The 12,450-nt window shown below is 45.9% G+C and overlaps 1 protein-coding gene across 6 annotated transcripts in view; it reads left to right on the plus strand.

The window, feature by feature from the left end:
- The window catches only part of nck1b (NCK adaptor protein 1b), a 63,192-nt gene that overhangs the window by 10,498 nt on the left and 40,244 nt on the right, over window positions 1–12,450 (plus strand). For 4 of the 6 annotated variants that reach the window (XM_053684031.1, XM_017480870.3, XM_047158459.2 and 1 more), the window contains exon 2: window positions 1,017–1,094. The exons of the other annotated variants lie outside the window; for them this stretch is intronic. The gene's annotated coding sequence lies outside the window, so the exon portion shown is untranslated. The remainder of the gene's footprint in view (window positions 1–1,016; window positions 1,095–12,450) is intronic. 6 annotated transcript variants of the gene reach the window in all.

The following is a 12,450-nucleotide window of genomic DNA, read 5'->3' on the forward strand; positions in this document are numbered from 1 at the left end:
CCGTTTCGCTCCTTTCAGGACGCCGCTGCCTCCGTTTCGTTCCTTTCAGGACGCCGCTGCCTCCGTTTCGTTCCTTTCAGGACGCCGCTACCTCCGTTTCGCTTCTTTCAGGACGCCGCTGCCTCCGTTTCGCTTCTTTCAGGATGCCGCTACCTCCGTTTCGCTTCTTTCAGGACGCCGCTGCCTCCGTTTCGCTCCTTTCAGGACGCCGCTACCTCCGTTTCGCTTCTTTCAGGACGCCGCTGCCTCCGTTTCGCTTCTTTCAGGATGCCGCTGCCTCCGTTTCGCTTCTTTCAGGACGCCGCTGCCTCCGTTTCGATGCTTTCTAGGATGCCGCTGCCTCCGTTTCGTTCCTTTCAGGACGCCGCTGCCTCCGTTTCGTTCCTTTCAGGACGCCGCTGCCTCCGTTTCGTTCCTTTCAGGACGCCGCTGCCTCCGTTTCGTTCCTTTCAGGACGCCGCTGCCTCCGTTTCGTTCCTTTCAGGACGCCGCTGCCTCCGTTTCGCTCCTTTCAGGACGCCGCTGCCTCCGTTTCGCTCCTTTCAGGACGCCGCTGCCTCCGTTTCGCTCCTTTCAGGACGCCGCTGCCTCCGTTTCGCTCCTTTCAGGACGCCGCTGCCTCCGTTTCGCTCCTTTCAGGACGCCGCTGCCTCAATTTGGCTACTCTTAACCACTTTTAGGACACCAGTGCCTTCAGTTAGCATATTTTACTCTCATTTTGGATACTGGTCTTTATTTTATTTTATTTTATTTTATTTTTATTTAAATTAAATTAATTAATTAATTTATTTAGGGCCTGGTTTAGGACACCAGTGCCTCTTTTAACACAGGTTCTTACTGTAGCTTGTAGGTGTTTTTAGTCATTTTTAGAATGACCGAAGTGGGGGAAAGACCAAGAAACCAAAACAGTTGTGGTTTCAGAGAGCTACTGCATTGCTTATGTAGTCTTGCTTCACATGCCGCTTGTTTCACTTCTCCATTTTTTGTTAATAATGTTCACTTTGTTTCGCTTGAAGTTACTCAGACGGACAAGACGGCGTCAAAGGAAGGGAGTACCATCGTTCTGCTGGATTTATACTCTCACTGGAACACAGGTAACTACTTTCTCTAGCACAAACTGCCATGTTGGCATCTTTTTACACCATGTGTGTGACTGATTTTATTTCATTAGCACCGTCTGTGTTGGATGTGAACAGATACGGAGTTATAATAATGCACGTGTGTGTGTGTGTGTGTGTGTGTGTGTGTGTGTTTACCCTGCCGCGGCACTGATTCACTTAGCGTAGCAGTAACGGGTCATTCACAGGGACTTGTACAGCAGACGCTCCACATAAACAGATTAAAAGCGCGTGTAATCATTGATTTGATGAAGTTTTCTGTAAGGAGATTAGCATTTAGCTAGCATTCATGGAAGGACTCTCGAGTGTCAGCACTTTGTAGCGATCAGCCGTGGTGGAAGAGGAATAAAACACTCCGTCAAATAAGTAATCCACCTCCGTGTGAGAACGGCGAGTCCACTCCGTGTCAGGGTCGTAACACACCGCTCTGTCGTTGATTTGTTTTATATTAACAGCTCACACACTTTTACGTTTAGCTTAATAACAGTGCCGTTTGGGGCGTGCAGTAATTGGACTATAACCGCTACGAGGAACAGTTTTGAGCAGGTATTTGTAAAGAACTTGGGAATTTAACGCTCAGACACCAGCGAATCTCCTCCCGAGTGCCGATCGATCAGCGCTGCACTCCTCGAACCCCCGTGATTTCAGGACATATTGAAGATGTTTGAATTATTTAGTTACCTATTGGTGTTCATAAAAAGGAGTGAATTTTAATTTGGCTCCAGAAATCTGAGTTTTGAGTCTTCCGTTATAGTTTTCCCTCTATTTTGGGTTTATTTCTTTATTCTTGCCCAATTATTTTGGTTTATTTCTTTATTCTTAGAGTCAGATTTCTGGTTTGGAGACAGCTGTGGTCAGGGTGTTTTTCTATGAGCGCAGATGGAGAGATGCACTCATTTCCTATATAAATGTTTAGACAAAACTTCTCTAGAAGTTCCCCTGAAATCAAAACTTGTGTTTCAGAGTGTGTGTTAGACACCAATATAACCTAGGGAAAAAATGATGTGTAGTTTTGGAGATGTTCTCATTTGAATGTTGCAGCTCGTCATTTCCAGGAAGTTTCGATGACTCATCCTGTACCTGTGCTCCGTTTGTCCAGTCAGACGCTTCCTAGAACGTATATGTCCTACCCACGGGGTCGTATCTAATTCTACAGTATTAGCACATATGGTTCACCTGTGCGTTTTTTTTTTGTCTCTGCCGTGTCGTGTCGGTGTACGTGGAGATAAATCATCCGTATTTAGCTGCTACTTCATACAGTGCCCTCCATTAATATTGGCACCCTTGGTAAATATGAGCAAAGAAAGCTGTGAAAAGTTGTGTTTATTGTTTAAACTTTTGATCTTTTATTAAATAGGATTCACAAAAATACTCTGCTCTCATTGATATCAAACAATAGCATACACTACACAGGTTTACCCCCCCCCCAAATATTGTTAAATATATGTGTGCAACAATTATTGGCGGTACTTTTCCATATGGCTACCGCTCTGTGTGCACCAAAACCACCGCTGGTGTTTATTACCAAAAAGCTCTATTTTGGTTTCATCTGCCCGTAGAACCCGATCCCATTTGAAGTTCCAGTAGTGTCGGCACACTGAAGACGCTCGAGTTTGTTTTTGGATGAGAGTAGAGGCTTTTTTCTTCAAACCCTTCCAAACAACTTGTAGTGATGTCGGTGACTTCAGATTGTAGTTTTGGAGACTTTCTGACCCCAAGACACAACTAACCTCTGCAGTTCTCCAGCTGTGATCCTTGGAGATTTTTCGGCCACTCGAACCGTCCTCTTCACGGTGCGTTGAGACGATATAGACACACGTCCATTTCCAGGTCGATTCAGAACGTTTCTAGTTGATTGGAACTTCTTAATTATTGCCCTGATGGTGAAATGGGCATTTTCAATGCTTGTGCTGTTTTCTTATAGACACGCCCCATTTTGTGAAGCTCAACAACCTTTTGCTGCACATCACAGCTATATTCCTTGGTCTTACCCATTGTTGTGAATGACTAAAGGAATTTGGCCTATGTGTTACCTCATATTGACTACGTTTACATGGACAGCAGTAATCTAATTATTGACCTTACTCTGAGTAAGATGATAATGTGATTAAGGTGTTTACATGAGTCGCTTTTAGAATACTCCTGTCATGTTCCCGTTTTACATGTTATAGAACATAATTAGATTAACAGCCCGCGTCATTACGTCACCGCGCCACGCCGTCCGACGTCCCTCCAGAATTTCACGTATCAACATACAGTTCGTGTACGTTATGGTACCTTATACGGTTTTGGGTGTTTTTATTTTATTTTTTGCGAACGCTTCAAGTGCGGTTAATTATTTGTCATGCTGTACGTGCAAATAGACGACTGCTTGAAGCCGTGGGCTGCGTCCCAAACCGCGTACTTACCGTCTATATAGTAGCCGAGATGCATGTATTTTTCCCCACTACAGGCCTATAGTAGGCAAGTACGCGATTTGGGACGCGGCCGAACTCTCTTGTTCGCCGTAAAACGTAAAACTGCCGTGTGTGATCGTGTCCTGTCGCAAAATGCGGTGAAAACTCACACGACGTTCAGAATGTGATTAAGGTGTGTACATGTCTGTAATACACGTCCATAACGCGACTAAAACAGGAGTACCCCACCTGTCTTAATTAGATTATTGCTTACTTAGATTATGACCTTAATTAGATTAAGGTAATTAAAAATTGCTGTTTACATGGTAGTTTCTTAATCAAAGTATGGTCTTAATCGGATTAAGAGTGGATTATTGTTGTCCATGTAAACGCAGCTATTTATACTGCTGTGTAACAGGAAGTCATGGTTGAACAATTTCCTGTTCCTAGTCAGCCAGGTGTATTAAAAAAATGTTAAATATCAATTGGAATATCCTTCAAATATATATTTCTCATATGAGTTCATCGGGGTGCCAATAATTGTTGCACGCCTATATTTAACAAATATTTTTTTCTAAATACAAACCTGTGTTGTGTTTGCAATAGTTTGATGTCCGCGAGAGCCGAGTATTTATGTGAACTTTTTTGAACAAAAGATTAAAAGGTTAAACGATAAAGACAATTTTCTCCAAAGCCGCCTTTGCTCATATTTACCAAGGGTGCCAATATTAATGGAGGGCTCCGCTAGTTCTCTGAGCTCCTTCCAAGTTCCTTTAGACTCTTGGTGTATCTCGAATGCTATTGGCCGTTGTGTAGGTCACTTTGACATTCAGAAGAAACCACTCCATCATGTAGAATCAAATCACGGCTCGCGAGACATTTCGTGGGGAATTTAAAGAGTCTTTCAGTTCCTTTTTCCATGGGAAATTTAGTTTGAATCTTACTCAATGGTCATATTTTTATCACACACACACACACACCGGTTTTCTCTCCTGATACTGTGTTAGCATATTGAATACCTGTAGTAGCGTATGAATCTGGAAGCGTATACCTCCTCTCTAACTCCGCAGTAGACGCCGTTTTATTTTGGGTAGTATTTTTCTGCCGTTATTAGGTTTGTGGTCACAGCTGTGGTTACTTTTACGCTTGAGCTCCTCACACCACCAGATGCTTGAACTGGATACTGTCTCGCTCGAGTTCACTACAAAGTGGGGGAAAAACATGGACGCCACTCTGAAAGAGAGGTCTTGTTTGTTCTGTCAGAGCACCAAAAGCTCAACGAGTTGACGTTCGAGATATAAGCGAAGGCGATACCGTGGCTGTAGGGCGGCATGCTGGTTCTGTGGGTCGCCTGGTCTCCTCCCAGCTCCCGGGTCCTCGGGGCATCTGTACTCAAATCCCAGGATAAACTCATCGAAAAGTACAAGCGGTTCTTTCTCTAACGTGGACAGTCCGAGCAGACATCTCGATCGAGCTCGGGTTTGAGGCGGACTGTGCGAGTCGTTTAGGGGCGTTCTCTGTCGGTCGCCAGAATGACTAGAAATCATCATCGATTGAAGTTGCTTGTTATTCTTAAAGAATTCTGACGTGGAGGCTGCATTGTTGATTCTTATTCTGAGCGCTACGATGGGAGAATGCGTAGTGAATGCGTAAGAGTGGCAACCAATGGAAAAGAAGCTTACTGCCCCCTTCAGGTAAATATACAGTGGTATAGAAATGAACCTAAATGACTAATATTAATGCTAACAACAGCTTTTAAATCCATAGCGCATGTATAATTTATCGTACATGAACACACCAAGGCAGATCGCTCTTACTTAACAAAATGTAATACTAAAGCAAGTCTAATAAATACATAAAAAAATTCATAAATTTAGTCACAAGATTGCTATCACAATCCCCCCCCCCTTACAAAAAAAAATGCTTATTGTAAGAATTGGATTAAACGATCCGCCAAATTACTGAATGTAAGAAATTCATGGTTTTCCTTCCTCCCTCCGTCCATCCCATCCCCCCCCAATTTGGTTTTGGCCGATTCCCACCCATCATCCAGCCCTCCTCTATCACACAACCGCTAGCATCCGGGGAGGCTGGAGGCTAAAGGTACGCTCACACACAGTTATTTTATCGCTGCAAGTCGCCAGTCGCTGTACTATGAAGTCGCCAGTAGGTGTTCCTATTACTGGTTGCCATAGTAACATTTATCAGTGGGTTGCGCGACCTGCATTGCACTACTGACAACAAACCAGCTTTCTTGCCGCTAAAATGAAACACTCTGGAGAGAGTGTATAAAACCCAGCAGTGTGTGTATATATCAAAATATATATATATGCATCATATCCATGAGATGAAGGAGAAGCAGCGTGAGCCATCTTCCTGGGTCCACGAAACAGTCCGGACTCGCAGGCAGCATCAGGTGCGCTCTTCCATCTTCAATCCCATCGGTACTCGCTGCACCAAGTCACTCGAAATTTGCATAAAGTTCAACTTCTCCGTGTCGCCGGACACGCTCGCATGTAGTCGCCAGCTCCGATTGAAAACGAACGGTCTCCGGTCGCTTCGTCACTGCGCCTCGCTGTATGTGTGAACGTACCTCATCGCGTGCTTCCTCCAAGACGCCACCGCCACCGTCGTTTCCACCCAGACAGCACGGACAGTTCTGCTCCGGAATCAGGAACCGAACTTGCTAAGGCTTTTCTGTCGCGCCACTTACGAGACGCCTTCAAAAACAAATCGTGGTTTTTACTGAGGAAAGTGCCATGTTTGTGTGGACGAGAGGGGAATTCGTGAGAGAATGCTTTTAAAGATCTTCATGAACTCATGTAAACAAATTTGTTCGCTTTTATACCAGTTCCAGTAGCTGCAGTGTGAAGTTTCTTAAATGTCGCTGTCGTGATGTAATTTATGACCGCCGTTTAACCCGACTTTTTAGGACGTGAAGTAGAAACTGAGCAACTGCTGGAGTTTCTGCGTAACGATACATCAGGACACCTGCGTGGCGAAATGTAGTGTAGAGTAGCTGCAGCTCTAGATTTGACAGGAAGTGTGCAGAGAGAGAGAGAGAGAGAGAGACTTTTTTTTTTTGTTGACTTTTTAAGACCCCTTTAATGCATCAGTTTTGGTATATTTACATATTGTCCTTTATCTTTTATTATTATTATTTTTGTAAAGAACTAGAGCTGCAACATCGAATCGATGAAAATCGATTATTAAAATCGTCGTCAACGAATCTCATAATCGATCAGTCGGTCTGCGCGCGGCCCGGGGGAGATTTACCCATCACGTTACTTCTGTTCAGAAAACACGCTTCAGAGAGTAAATAAACTAAAGTCGTGTCCCAAACGACGTGCTGTACACTTACACTATGCACTATGTACTCCACCGTCTAGCGTGTGGATTTTAGGAAGGTAGTATGATCTCGGATACATCACTAGCGGGTTTTTCACTAACCGGAAGTATAAGCCGCTTCTAGGCGTACGCACGCTAGCGTTAGCAGACACCCCGAATCACAGACCATGACTTTCTTCGGTTTACTTTCCGTCAGCGTTACCTTTTATTCCCAGCATGACCTCAGTCTCCATCAGACGGAGGAGAAATCGTCACGTGACTCTAAGGCAGGGAGCATTTTATATTAAACACCGCGGAGATCGAACGGTGCTGCACGAGCACAAACTTATGTTTATATCCAAAATGCCCCGCCGTGTGTAAGGGGCAGGGGGGACCGGTGCGAGTAGCTCAACAGGTTTAGTGTAATCCGAGTTTATCGTCATTATACGCTGTATTTGCGCGCTTGCAATATAACCGTTGTCGTTCATTATAACAGCAGTGAAGTGTTAGTGACGCGGCCGCGTTGCTGATCACGCGCGGTGCAGACGCGGCGATACACGGTGTAGCGCGAGTAAGATCTGTAACGTCTCATTAAAACACTGATCAAAAGTAAACAGAAGTCAAATAACATTCCTGAAGGCAGTGAAGTGAGGTTTTCTTATTAACTTAGGGCTGGAGTCTAATTCCGTGCTTTCTGTGCATCAATAAAAAAAAAATTACGCATAAATATTTACATACAATATAAACTAAAATAAGAAAATAAAATATGTGTGTGTATATATAATATAATTTATTCATTTATTTTGCACAGCTCTGCGTGGGCAGCTGAGCCGTTTATGCCTGATCTCCCCACACCCAGAACACCCCAGATGGTGGTGGCAAAAACGCTGTAGCTGCTGTCGCCATGTTTACACTTAAAATTTCTATCCAGTGTTTGGTTATGACACACAAACCTGTCTGCGGAAAGACAGGACGCGCTTCACCACAGAGCTTTTACAGCCGAGCGAAACATCCGCCGTGGGGCTGGCGAACGCTCCGAAGTGGGCCAGTTCCTTCATTATCAGCTGGTTTCTAATGAAGAGGGGCACGTCAGAAACGACGACCCGCGTCGCCGGGGAGGAAAGAGGGGTAACGTGCAGCATGACGCCTTTCAGCCATTTTCCATTTTTCAGGCAGCGCACTGGCGGATCTTTCCTCCTTTAGGAAGATCACCACCGCTTTGTTCATTCGGGATGCAGAGTAGACGTTCTCGCACCCGACCTGCTCTCCCACCGCCAGCAGAACCTCCTCCACCTGCTCCCCGTTCTCCGGCGCACACCCGGCGCCATGGCGGAGCGACAGCGTCCCGCTCACTCTCACCCGCTCCCAACTTTCACCGGCTACCCATACTCACAACTTACACGTTCGGTAATTTAAATGAACGAAAAGCAAAAAAGACACACTCGCTGAAAACTTTAAGACGCCACACCGTTCCCACGCGCTGCACACACCACGCTCACTCCCCCACCGCACACGTGCAGAGAGAGAGATGCATACCAGGAAAATAAACTCCGTGTACTCAAAGGTTTGAGGCGGACCGTACTCCAGTCGCGTCCACGTGAGAGCGGATCGATAAAAGCCCGAGCGCCGCCGCGACACCCGACTGAAAGCCACCGATGGCAGACCCCGACCTCACGGGACCGTTACGGATCCAGTAGCAGCCACGGGGACGCGTAAACACGGCACGCTAACGCAGAGAAAACCACGCGGGCTTGATGACGTAAGCAGAAAGAAATCATTGTTCTCACGTCGCGGATAAATCACATCATCTGAATTTCTTAAGTCTTGTCCATGTCCCATAATTCTAGTGGGAAGGATTATTATGATCTCTTTAACATAAAGTGTAAACGGGGCCGAAAGGCTGTCGAGGCGGTAATCGTGAAATCAAGGCGAGTGTACTCTGGTGCGTTCCTTTTGCTCAGCACACACACTTGTGCATCTTCTGACCTGAATTTTACATCACTTCAGGAGAGCAGGTGTGTGTGTGTGTGTGTGTGTGTGTGTGTGTGTGTGTGTGTGAAATATTCCGTTTTCACTTATGCTTCTTTGTTTCTCTTTCCCATTCGCTCCCTTGTGTCTTGAGCACACACTGACGATTATTTTTAGACAAACAGTTGTGAATTTCCACCCCCAGAAAATTTCATCGTTATTCATGTGGGTTTTCTTTTTTTTTTTTTTTTTTTTTTGCTGCATCTGCCTGTTTTTCATTGCAGTCAAAATCCTCCGAGTTCAGAGATCTTATGACCTGGAATCAGATGAGGAATGCGTCGGAAAGCACGTCATCGTGATAGCAGCGATGACTAACGCACGTGTAAGAATGGGACTCTTTAAATCGTACGCCGTCACTAAATCGCCTGCTCCACGGCTTTTACTTCCACGCCGTAGAAGCCTATACGCCGCGCCCGACCGAAGCCCGTAACCTCCGACTAGGAGACACCGAAGAAGAGCCTCCGTCTCTGTAGCTCGAACGTAATATCTACATCACCTCGAAGCGGCCTCATGGGCTCGACAGGATCGCCTCGCTCCCCGGCCGATGTGTGTGGTGCAGCGGGTGGAGGGATCGGGAAGATTCGAGTTCAAATCCCAGCTACGGATGGATGGGTGTATTGATTGGACAGGAAATGTGTTTGTCCATGGTGTCTGGACTGCTGATTTGTCCACGCCTCTTTTATTTATTTATTTATTTTGAAGTTTTCGGTGTTCAAGACTACGAGAAATCTGGTGCGTTACCGGTCCTGTAGCCCTGCCTCAGACTGGATTTGTCCTTTTATCGTAATTCATCTTGTTACACATGGTTGAACGTGTGTGTGTGTGTGAGAGAGAGAGAGATACAGTGTGGTCTCAGGTGAGTTGTGCACTCATGCTGCTGTAGAAGCAGTCTGAAGCAGCAGCTTGTCGGAGAGCATGACAGACAAAAGTCTGATAAAACTATCATGCCCTTTTCACAAACACCCAGTTCTCTGGAGCGTTATCTCTCGCTCTGTGTGTGTGTGTGTGTGTGTGTGTGTGTGTGTGTGTGTGTGTGTGTGTGTGTGTGTGTGTGTGTGTGGGTGGGCTTTTACATATGATCTGATATTTGGACCGTAACGGTGGTTGCATCCGGATAAAGCGAGGCAGAGAGGTGTAGCGCCTCGCAGTCCCGTTCTTCCTGGCACTGGACGCCGATTATAATCGCTTCCGTGTTTCCGGTAAGCTTCTCCGATCGACAGCTCGTGTTTCCTAATCACTCCGGTACGGATTTACGACTCGAGGTGCAACAGTACACCGCTGGTGTTTCGAATCGATTGACGTGACCGGAATCCCGGTGTCTGCATGCGCTCGAGTAGCTACCCGCTACAGTCGTGAGGAAAAACGATGTAAATGTACACACCGTTCCGTGCAGAATGGGTGAAAGGCTCGTGATCTCCATCGTGATGATCGGGCAGCCCTGCTGCAGGACTACAGTGCTCTGCTGCATGCACGAGACTAACACGAGACATGGCTAGCTCGGTGTCGCTAGCCAAGCGGAGGCACAGCTAAGCTATCACTGTATGGGTTTAGCTGCTTCAGTGCCATGCGAAGTACCTTCGCTTTTGTTCATTTACCGCCGTCCGGCTCCAGCTCACGCAGCTTAAGCAGCTCGATCCCCGACGTCATTGACCACGACCGGATTATTTCACACACCAAAGTTTTCTCTCTAGTTTCTCCTCCTTCAAAAAGACTCGTCAGTGCATCGTTAACACCTCGCGTGCCATTTTCTTTTTTCGACAGTGTTTTAAAATTAAAACCGGCGCCAATGCCCGCTGCACATCTTAAATTCGAACGCGCACAGCTTTTGCATCCGAAGGCGCGTTTTTATCTTAAACTCGAAGTTGGAGTTTTAACTCGACCGCCCTCGATCGCGAACGGCGAAAACGTCGGTGACGCTCATTCAAACACGGACGTAAACGCGACGGGCGATATGGAGGCCAGGAAAAGCGATCGAGGTCGTACGTCGATGGCGTAATCATCGCGACGGGCCCAGTAATGTTTAAGAGCGAGTGGAATAAGCATGGTTTGGGAGCTGTACGATTCACCGATACCGGTATTACTATCGACGCGTTCCTAGTAACGTCATCGCGGAGATCCGACTCGAAGTCTCACACCACGTGCGAGTGACGTAACAAAGCTAGCCCTAGCTCTCGGCGTCGCGAACAGCGTGGGTCGAACTGTTCAGTGATTTCCAGGAGCCCTGTCCGTGAAGAACTGGTTTCGCAACGAGTAGTAGAGCTTCACTTGTAGTGAGGTCACTCAAAGTCTTCCTGCTTGGGCTACAAAGTCAGATGCGGGCTCAAGTTTGAGCTTATTGTTCTCAGCGTACACTCGTATGAATTTTTAAAACGTCATTCCTGGGCATTTTGGCATTTCACAAGTCACAGCTTCGTGTATGGAATAACGCGTGACTTTATAGAGGCTTCTCAACCGGACGCAACTGGGAAAAACTACCGGTGTGGTTTATTTATTCCCCGAGCACGCATACGAAACACTTTTTTTATTTTCAGTCGGAGATCCAGTCAGGAATTTAGCCACAATCACGTGCATTTAATCAGTTTTACGTTATATTATATGACACTGTATTACATCACCAGACGTGCCAGCCTTTGCAGGTTTTTGTGTAGGAGGAACACGCAGCCTTTTCCACTCCAATAAATGAATCATTTGCACAAGTGTTTCGATATTAACCAATACAGTCCGGAAGCCTTGACCACTTCCTCGGTCTCACGTGCTCTCGGGTTCAGCCGTGGTAAACGACGTTTTGGGTTCATTAATGGGAGACGAAGTCCGTCAGCATCCGTGTTCAGCGTAGCTAACTTTAAACAAGTATATATTTAATGTCCGTTAGCGATATCTGTCAGGGCTGCCACCGGAGGAAAAAAGTAGAGACCGACATTTATAGTATAGTGTGAAATATAACGCTACAAATCATTTTAACGGTGAGGATCGCGAGTGCGAGGGGTTTCATACACGTGTGTGGAGGAACAGAAGAAGATATTTTGAAGCAAAGGCGGCAAATTGGTCGAACCGGTTAACGAACAAGCTCGAGGGAAAGAAGGTTATTTCCTGGAGCTTTCCGGGTGCGTTTTATCAGTTAACACTTTGAACAAAGCGTTTTTAAAGGACAGTGCTTCGGGGGGGGTTAAAGACCTATTCGGACGGGATTAGGGTTACACGTGGAGGTGGGGGTTATATAGTTATTACTGGTGAATCTCCGTCATTTTAGTCCGAATTTGTCATATCGTTTGTTTTTGTTTTTTTGTACCGACCGCACAGGTCATTGTCTGGAAAGATCACGCTGTGTTTTGCCTTCTGCTACATGGGCAGTAGAAATAACCACACGTAATACACCCTATGGCCAAAAGTAAGCGAACACCTGACCGTCACAGCCGTATGCGCTCGTTGAACATCCCATTCCAGATTTAGACCTCGTTTTATAATCGTTTTTTTTATTTTTATTTTTTTATAAAATATTCCACCTGCCATCTCACCCATAGCAGGGACACTTAATTCACACACTCGACTGTCTATGAACGTTTTTACCGTTGTGTTCATCG

This window comes from Ictalurus punctatus, chromosome 1 (assembly GCF_001660625.3).
Source record: "Ictalurus punctatus breed USDA103 chromosome 1, Coco_2.0, whole genome shotgun sequence".
Classification (NCBI taxonomy): domain Eukaryota; kingdom Metazoa; phylum Chordata; class Actinopteri; order Siluriformes; family Ictaluridae; genus Ictalurus; species Ictalurus punctatus.